General features: G+C 39.7%; 1 long non-coding RNA gene across 1 annotated transcript; it reads left to right on the top strand.

Moving 5' to 3' along the window:
• The first annotated feature begins 6 nt into the window (after positions 1 to 6).
• On the top strand, positions 7 to 9803 carry LOC108449543. The gene is made up of 2 exons (XR_001865730.1): positions 7 to 4236; positions 7775 to 9803. It is a non-coding gene; the product is annotated as an uncharacterized LOC108449543 (long non-coding RNA).
• Positions 9804 to 9956: the final 153 nt, after the last annotated feature.

Below are 9956 nucleotides of genomic sequence, written 5' to 3'. Positions count from 1 at the left end.
GGTTCCTGCGGAGTTTCAGGCCTGGGGGGTCCGCCGGGGCCTCTGCCTGGTTGGCTGCGCTTTCCCGGGAGGCCGCGGGCGGGCGCCTCGCATTCCCCATGGGCTGGCCGCGGAGAGGCCTTCCTGGGCATCGTTCCGCTGGAGCGGGCACGGACCTGCTGTTCCGAGCTCAGCCCTTGTCAGGAATTTAACCTCCATTGTTCGTATCTGCAGTTAAAGAAACCCACCTTGATCTGTATTCGTTGTCTAATGCACAGCGGGTTTGGTTCTGGGCGCTGTTTTAGTATACTCAGTCTGCCTCGAGAGGAGCCCTTGGTGTGGCGTTTGAGTCTTACCTGAGCAGCCATCCCAGGGAAGGATGTTTAGGGCTGAAGGGAATGCACTGCGCCGGTTCAGAGAAACAGTGGCCCGCTATATGCGTAAAGCTACATGGATAAAGCTCCTCCGGATAAGGTTCCGGTGTTCGGCTGTAGGTCGGTGATTGTCTTCTCCGATTGAGAAACCTTAGCTGAGGTCATCAATGGGCCGAGTGATCCAGGCCTTTCGGGGGAGGGGGGGGTGAGGGTGAAGAAGGGTGGTTTGTTGGGTCCTTTTGATGTATGTAATTTCTATGTGAGATATGATCTGGTGTGATTGTGACATTTGTTGTCAAATTCCCAGTGGCAGTCATAGGTCTCACCTTCTTTGCCTTAAGTGTTGCTAGTCATAACTCGCTGCTTACCTTTGGGAGTGAAAACAGGAGAAAAACATTTCGAGTACTGTAAACAGTACTGGTTTCGAAACAGTGTTAAATTTTAGATTAAGACAGTGTTTAGAGAGACGGTGCTTAAGCAAGTCCTTGTTTTTTGATCTGAGTTATTTTCATCAGTTAATATTCTTTTTAATTTTAACAGATTTAGTAAATAATGTTTTGGTTGGCTTTATGACAGTATACAAAGAAATCAGTTGATAGCTTTTTGATTTGAAGTATTGGAGGCCTTCAATATTCTTCCATAATAGTTGTATGTTTGTACTTAAGTACTGGTGTGATTTTTTCTAAATGGATTCTGCCAGTCAACATACAGTAAATGATCTGTTATGGTTAATACTTCCTTTGGAAAGCTCATGTTAAGTTGTTTTTTTTTAATTCATGCACTACTCAAAGTCCCAACAAAGTAGTTATTACACTGTGTGCAGGCAGTCCTTTGTTTCTTATTACTTTTTAATTTACAATTTCTTTTTATTGATAGACTTCAACTGTATTGGTGTGTGTATATATGTATATACAGACAATATTATATATATATTCTGTATATGTCAGTTACTATATAAGCAACTGAAGCCAAAGTGATTTGAGGTGAATCTTGGAGTTGCTCTGTTTCCATTGTTACAAAGTGCAGTTATATGAATAGAACTGCTTAAAAATGAAGTTTTGTCTTGGCTAGATCTGCCAACTAGACACAGTAATAGAGGTATGAGAGCTTGGTTAAGAAGTCTCTATCACCAGTCTGTTGACAGGAAATTATGGTGGTGATGATAACAACAACTATTATTATTAGTAGTAGTATTGAAATATGTCATCTCATGAAGCGTCTTCTAGAGAACTATGAAATTGCAACAGTTGGAATGACAGTTATGCTTATAACAATATGGAAAGATTTAATATTAGAGTATGTGGCTTTGTTAACGGCCTTTTTTAGCAGCTGTGATTTTGGAGAGTTTCACAATTCATAGTTGAAAATTTTGCAGTAAATTAAAAAAGACTGGAAATTAATTTTGCACTTTTGCACTAATGATGCTCTTTCTGTAATCACCTCTCTGTACTTCTTCATTTTATCCTATGTCCTATTCTGAAAACTTCCTTGAGGGTTAGGGAAGTTGAGATTAATGAAAGTTAATTATTTCTTTAAATTATCTTTTAGGTGGCTTGAGAACCAATCAGTGATTCTGTATATAATCTACAGGTGTGCATCACAGATTGAGTGAAATAGCTGGAATTTCTCTGTTCTTGTTGTTTTACAAAAATACACTGGAAACTCAAGAAATTAGGTCTTAAAAATCTGAGCAAAGCTGGATCCTGAAAGTTTTCTCACAAATACCCAAGTAATGTGATGAATAAAACAAAGAGATGGTGAGCTGGTGACAGGCAAAAGAAAGAGTAACTACAATTCCTAGAGAAGGCTCCAGACTGCCGGCTTGTGGTGAATGTAGCAGTACTGGTGTGGTGATAGTCTAAAGATACAGATTTTCCATGAAGGTTTCAGTCTGAGGTGTAAACATCTGAAAGAACGTAGTCATTTAGGAAGACAGATAATTAGGAAAATTTGCAAGGCATCCTGACAGGAAGAACCCAAAGCTTCTAGTATTTAACTTCAGAAGAGTAATTTTTTTCTTTGATTTTTTTCTCCATTTATGCGTTTATAATCTTGTTATCTGTTTCAGATATTGTGAATAAACATCTTTATTTGCATGGTTAACTGAACCTGGCATGAATTAAAAGTGATATCTTATTAAATGAATATTAAAAAGTAATTTCTCACTCTAGTCCCTGAAGCAAACTGCAAGTAGCTGGCTCCCCATTATGTTCTGTAGAATAGTGGAAAGCTAGGAGACCATGCTCCCAAATAAATAATTCGGGTTCTCTGGAAGATAGGTATTACAGGTTGAGAGAAGAAGGAAACATCATTGATGTAGCTGTAAGTAACCAGCTCTCTGTCATTGTCAGTACTGGGGTGCACCTTGAACTTGGAAGGCTTTCAGGGAGGCTATAGCAAGAGCCTAAGACCAGTCAGAAACTAAATTAAATTCTTACATCCTATCCTACTGTGACAGAACTTAAAATATGCCTTAAATACACCTACTTCAATATTGTGTTATTAGCCAAATGTGGATGTCTAGTGCTGCAGACAGTTTTGTGATTTGTGGTCCCAGGGTCTCTGCAGTCACTGGGCTGTTCATCTTAATCTAGTTTTATTGTTTCCTTCCTTCCATTTCTTTCTTGGCAGTAAACATAATGTTGATACTGCAGTGATAATTGATGTAGTTCTGTCTTTCTGCATTTGTATACATTTGGAAACACTAAATGTTGGTAATAACTGTGTAGTGAGTAGTAACCATTTTGATGCCATTACCTTATTTTAGCAAAATTGAGTAGCTAATATTTATCTCCAAACCTGCTATGATAAGCTTATTTTCATTCAAATCTTTGGCTTCACCTCTAGTAACTTCTGCATCAGTGATGCAGTTTCCATATGAAGTCATGACAGCTAAAACTACATCAAGCCATAACTGTTCTTAAATAAAGCACAAAGAATTGTGGATTTTTGTATGCACTGAGGTAATGCATTTAATAAAATTATCTCCTTTCCTCCTTGTATAGACTCCAGCCTGTTCCAGGAAACTATCTAGGCAAAGTCAACTTAATGATCAAAACCTTAAAATAGAGGTCAGAAGTACTAAATTTGGATGTCCAATTTAGTATGTATCACAAGGGTATGATTTCTAAGAACATGTAACACAGGAAAGTACTTGTATATTTAGCATACGTGCCCATTTATTTCAGTGGGCACTTGGCTCTGCTCATGCGATCCAAGGTGTCAAGGTGGGTACTCAGGAAATAAGGAATGAGCAATCACACAGTAGTTATGAGCAAGCATTCACTGCCCAAACCATGGTGCCCTTGTGCATTTATATTAATTACCTCATTTTTTACAAACACAACTGTTTAATCGCTATCATCCTCATTCTATAGCACATCAGAGGTGTATGTCACTGATTTTTAACTTGGAGTTGAGCATATGGACAGGATTTACTCATACTTACCCTTTATGTGAAGTGAGCATGGTGCTAGAGTATGTCTTTCAGGAGTGCTCAGTTTGAAGTTCCTGTTCTAGCATTTTTATTGGACCTGTGGAGATTTTGTCTGCATCATGAAGCCATCACTATCAAAACTGATTTATATATACATGAGTTTGGAAACTCTCTTTATTAGTCAGCATCAGGCCCTGGCTGAGGCAGTAGCAAGTCTGGGACAAAGTTGTGTAGGACTCAATTACTACTTGTTAAATGATACGCATGAGTTGCATTTCTCTGAACAGAGGAAGCTACAGGCCATGTTGGTTGCTCTTGGTGGTTCATGTTTTTTTGTGGATGTTACATGTTGAGTCTTACTTCTGACTTACTTTTCACTTGATTTTTCCTTCCCAGATTTTGATGTCACCTTCTTGTAGTCCTTCCCCATGTAAACGAGGAGGCAAGGTATTAATTCTGAATGAGCCCATCTATTTTTGGGTTTCTTCTGGGACAAATGACTAGGGATTCTGACAGTCAAGCTTCCTCCATTGCAAACCATCTTAATCATGTGCAGACCAGGTTTGTCCTCTAGAATGAATGAGGAAGAGATAGTAAAGTAATTAAGACTGGATTTGGGTCTCATTGCTAATTGAATTTTAACTTAATTATGCTAAGGCTGAAGTATTAACTCATTGTAAACATTGGAGATTGTTTCTTAGAGATACATGTTTGTGAGTGACCTAACTAGGAGAAGAACTTCCCTCAGAGCTTATACCTCATCTTGTATTACATTTGCAAGTTTTCATACTGACACCAGAGGAAGCGAGAATAGGGAAGTCACTAAGGATAAGGGCTTCAATAAATAAAATAAACTTTATGTATTATTAAACTTTATGAAGGCAGTGAACAACTTGTCTTTGCTTGGATGTATGCTGTATAGAGAATCCTTTCCAGTCTAGAGGAAAGGATCAGGAAGTAGGAAAGGGAGAAGGTAACAGTGTGTTTGCATTAATATTGTTTACATGGGTTATGCTATCTTAAGAAGTTACTTCATTTATCACAAAATCAGGTATCTTATGAAATCTGAACCTGATCAGGAGAACAACCACAGAAATTAGAAGTAAAAGAAATTGTATTTCTCAAAAATCATTGTATATAACATATAGGTATGGAGCACACTGTTTTCCCTTTGCTATGGCTGCATTTGACAAAACTGTTCAATTCAAATAGGTCCTTTTTTTGTGTGTTAACTTTCTATAAATTCTGTCTTACACTGAGGAAACCTCAGTAGCAGATATATCTTGCAAAAAAAAAAAAAAGAGGTCAAAATTCAATGTAGATTGTTTAGCCACGCTGTTTTGTAATTCTTTGCTGTGCAAGTATGATATTTTTAGAACTTTTTGCATAGCAATTACTGTTTTGTTTTTTTGATTCCTACCCATTACCACTGACGTTCTGTCTTTGCCCATAACTTGGCTCAGTTAGTTATGCTATGTGAATTGACGGACGCTCCAATTCTAAACGTGCAGTTGCTTTTGTAAGCTAAACTAATGATGGCTAATTAACTGGGGGTGCTGAAGGGGCACTCCCAAATCCTGGATTTACTTTACTGCTGCTCTCTTGTGCTGGAAATCATTTTCATCTGGTCATGAAGGGAGGCACTCCTGGGAGCTAAACAGAAAATAGGTGACTTGTTTATGAAGGGGTTGTTCTGATGGCAGTTACCCTGTGGCAGGAATAGCTTCCCATATAGACCTTTGCAGGGGGAGTTACTATGCAGAACATAATAAAGGTGCCAGACTGTAAACTTATCTCACAGAAGGTAAATAAGGAAGTAATGAGTATTTTGGATCAAACCACTACATAAACACTAGGAACTGAATAATTAATGCCGAAGAGACAATGACGAAAGAGAAGGGGAATATTATTCTCTTGATTATGGCTCTGTCTACTCTTGGAAACAGCAATATCATTATATGTAAGAGTGCTCTGTTCCAAGGGTTTGTTCTTGATAAAATAGTCTCTAAAATAGTAGATGGTAGTTTTGCTGTTTGGCAGACGTACAGGTCAGTACACAGGCAAGCTTTGTGCTTGTGCTGCAGCATGTTGTAATTTGGGTGTGGTTTTTTATTTTGTATTATTGAGGCATAGTTTACATATGTTTTCATGTATATCCTGATCGGGAAGTTTGGTTTTGCATCTTTGCAGTGTCCAGAGGAATGAGCTCAATCCTCACCATCCACCATGCAAAGGTTATGAGCACATATTGTAGAGAGCATCTTAAAACTGCAAAATCCTAAAGGTGCATGATGTTAAAGGATTCAAGATAGTGGATAAGTAAAGCAGGCAATAGGTTTCCCTGTCAGCTGTGTATCTCAGCAAAGTGCTTGGTGTATCTCTGTCAGCAAGTGACAGGACACATACCTCTTCTTGCAGTAGGCGACCCCAAGCAGTAGTTCCAAAAAATGCTTAAATGGAAGTGGGGTGAGGGCCTTTGCATAGCTGCTTTACTACTTGAAGACCACTCTGTCAAATGATCTTCAAGCTTATCTATAGATAACATTCCATAAGACTGCTTAGCAGATGCAGCTCACAGAGATATTTCTTAGCAAGCACACTGATCAAGTGTGAATTCTGCCAGAGCTCTGATGATAAAAGGGCTCTGGACCTTCATCAATACCATAAAAGGCACTGACACAGCTCCCAGTCTGTTTTAAACTTGTGTTTTGGTGAAGACTGTTCATTTGGATTGACATGAACTGTTCTGAACGGTCAGACTAAGGGTCTTACCAATTTTATAAACAGAGAGCCACTTCGACTGTGAGAATGAGAAGGGTGGTACATGCAGGAAGTAAGAGTTACTGAGGCTGTAAGAAACAAAAGATCTTTGATTCCATAGCAGTTAGTGAACATTATGAACACCAATATTGTCTCATTTTTCCTCGCCCTTTTGTCATAATACAGCTAAAACTTCCAGATAGAGGAATGAGGAGGACAATTCTTCCTAACTAGAGAACAAGGAATATATTCAGTAAACATGTAGGAGTAAAATGGACCAATACTTCCCTTGTATATTCGAAGCCAAAAATTTGATCCTCATTCTAGAATGGTCATTGAGGACTTTGGACCATATATCCCACTCAGTCTAGTATGATATGTCAGTCTTTCTGACAAGGTATCAATGATAACTAGAAGACGGATCAGTGATACATGTGTTTTTCTGTAAATACAATAATTTGGAAAGATCACCCAGAAGATGTGGAGTGATCCTGCACCACCCCACAGACTGAAAATAAACAGCTGAAATTTTGTCAGCACACTGCTGTAATTGTCTATTGGTAAGGTTACAGCATCTTTTCCACAGTGAATGCTGTTCTGGCTTCTGTGAGGTTTGGGAACAACCTTTCTCTTGTGAGCTTGCAAAGTTATGCCCATGAGTATTCTACCAGTGCCACATACCATGATTGATGAAGTAAGTGAGATCTAAAAGCATTCCCATGTAGGATGAGAGGACCATGGTAATGTTGTATCTCATAGATGAGTGTGAAGGTGTAAATGGTATAATAAACCAAACTTGAAAACTTACTAGTGGTAGATTGCCTTCTGGCATCATACAGAAGCATCACATGCAAGGTTAGGCAGATTTGTCATGATAGGAAGAAGACCCACACATGTATGTTTTGGCAGTCTAAAATCTTTCTCAAAATGCAGGTTCTTGCGGGTTCTAAAGAAGGTGTGGAGTTCTGATTCTTGCTTGTCCCTTCACTGGCCAGCTGTCCAGGCCAGGAGAGGGATACAGAGTTGCATCCAAGGAAGATCAGTACCCCTGCCAGTATTTAGTGCTGCAGCTAGTCTGAGTTGGCTTTTATTAATCTGGAAAACAAAGGTGATACACTTTAGAAATATAGAAATGTGTCATGAAGTTTGATTCTACTAGGAAAGAGAGGAGGATGCTGAGGCAGATAAATAGTGACTGTGTTTCTTTACGTGATCTTTCTTTCAGTGATACTGTTGAGAATTTGACTAGTGGAGGTGAAAGCTGGTAGGCAGAAGATCCTCCTCCTGTGAAGTTTTTCCTGCAGAGTGAGTCAGCATTGGCAACTTGGTTAACAACTTGATGCTGCCAGGTAGGGGTGTGAGGATTCTGAAGGACTGGGACTGGAGCCCCTTGCACATGTTGAACTGGTGTGAAAAAAGGTGGTGAGGGGTCTGTTGTCATTAAACTATAGATCAGAGGGCCTCTTATTTTTTGTTTGAAATTGAACCGTATGCTAATAGAATTGTATTCTTTTGAGTAACAAAGTCTCACTTGTGAGGTGGAAAAGACAAAGGTAACAGATCTTTGAGATTATAGGGACATGTGCTGAGGACATGCCCCATCTGGGTCGGATGCCTGAGACAATGCTGCATACTGTTCTGTTTTGAAATACATGGGCTAATATACTAATACTTACAATGGAAGGCTTGAGGATCCTGCTCTGGTAGCCTGTCATAAGGTCAATGAGAAATTATTTCAAAGTCTGAGACTCCTAACACAGCGTTTTGTGTTGAGTGTGCCCTGATCTTTGTACCATTGCTCTGAAATACCATATCAAGGAATGACATGAGTTCCGTGTCCTTACCTGGATGGTCCAGAGTGAAAAACTCCACATGCCGTCTGACTGAGAGTAATTGGGAGAATCTAGAAGCATGAGTTTAAATTACAGAAAAGTGGTCAAATGGTGCAAATACCAATAAGGAATACCACATTATCAAAGGGATGTCCAGGGACTGTGGAATGCTGTAGTCCACCTGGCAGAAAAAAGAAACTGGAAAAAAGCCAGACTTGCTGTGTGTCAGACACATTAGAATGTGGACATCATCAAGGTTTCTGTGGAAAGCTTGTCTCCACTTAAAAAACATTTGTCCAGCTGCACAGCATATACACATGTGAATTATCCCTTAAAAGATAAACCAACATATTTCCTTATCATAATATTATTAGGTTCTTGACAACATTGTTTCTATTCATTTTTATACTCTGCACACTAATGTATATGATTTGGTATGATGCTCCCTCTTTAATATCTTTCTATCACAGGTTGAATTCCAGTCCAACAACATTAACTTATATCAGCATGTTGTAAGACTTCTGAGACTGATGGTAGGATCACTGAAACAGTTTAACTGGAGAGTAGTTCCTCACAGGCAAGTACACAAATGACCAGATGGCCCCCATAGTTCATACAAACTTTCTTATACTGGAAATTGAAGGTACTGTGTCTGTCTGAGCCTAAGGATCTATTCCTACACTGAGTGCTCTGCACAAGTGTTAGCTGCTTTAATAGCTTGTGTTTTGTTCAGAGATCAGTGTGCTGAATGGTCCCTGATGAGGAAAAAAGGATTTGGAAAGTACTTTCCCTATTCTATGAGATTTCCTTAGCCAAGTTGCTTAAACTCTCTGGACCTTAATTAACTTTCTGCAAGTAATAGCAGGTGTATCTATTTCTGATTCCCATGTCATATATTTATTGTAGGACCAACTGGTTTTTGAGGCAAGCAGACATCTTACTGCTAGAGAAAACATAAAAATGAATTGTTTTGCAGCAATTTAGCTGAGTGGATGCTAAATAATGATTGGGTAAAGAGAATCACACCTACTCTCAACCACTTGCTTTTTACTATATGCAGGACTTGTTCTGGATGATCAGCGCAGGCAAGTGTTTGTGTAAGGCTGGGCCAGCTAAACGTTTTCTTTTAAGGATGTGGGTTCAGCTGCCTTGCAGAAATATATTGCAGTAAAATCCTTCAGTTCTCGAATATGGCTGTAATGGCTGTCTAAAAATAATACCTAACAAAGGGTGTCCTTCACAGAGGGAGCCAGAAATAACCTGCTTTTGCTCTGTCAAAATGTAAGGCTATTACCAGTTAATCCACAAGCACCAGCTTGACCTGGAGACCACGCAAGAGCCGACTTTCAAGCACATTTTCTACGTAAGGACTCTTGAGCTTGGACTTCCCCCCAAAGAGATAATAAATACCACTCGCTTCAACTTTTGAGCCTCGGTTTTGTAACGAGCCGCGTCCCGCCCCCGTCCGTTCCCTGGCGCCCGCGCTGGGCCGGTCGAACGTTCTACTAAGGACGGGCGGCGGGCTCGGGCTCGGGTCCGGGCGGGAGCGCGTCGGTCGCGGGGGCAGCGCGTTCC

The sequence above is a fragment of the Corvus brachyrhynchos genome, unplaced genomic scaffold (assembly GCF_000691975.1).
Source record: "Corvus brachyrhynchos isolate BGI_N302 unplaced genomic scaffold, ASM69197v1 scaffold239, whole genome shotgun sequence".
Lineage (NCBI taxonomy): Eukaryota > Metazoa > Chordata > Aves > Passeriformes > Corvidae > Corvus > Corvus brachyrhynchos.
Note: the sequence above shows the minus strand (reverse complement) of the source record. Positions and strands in the feature narration are given on the sequence as shown.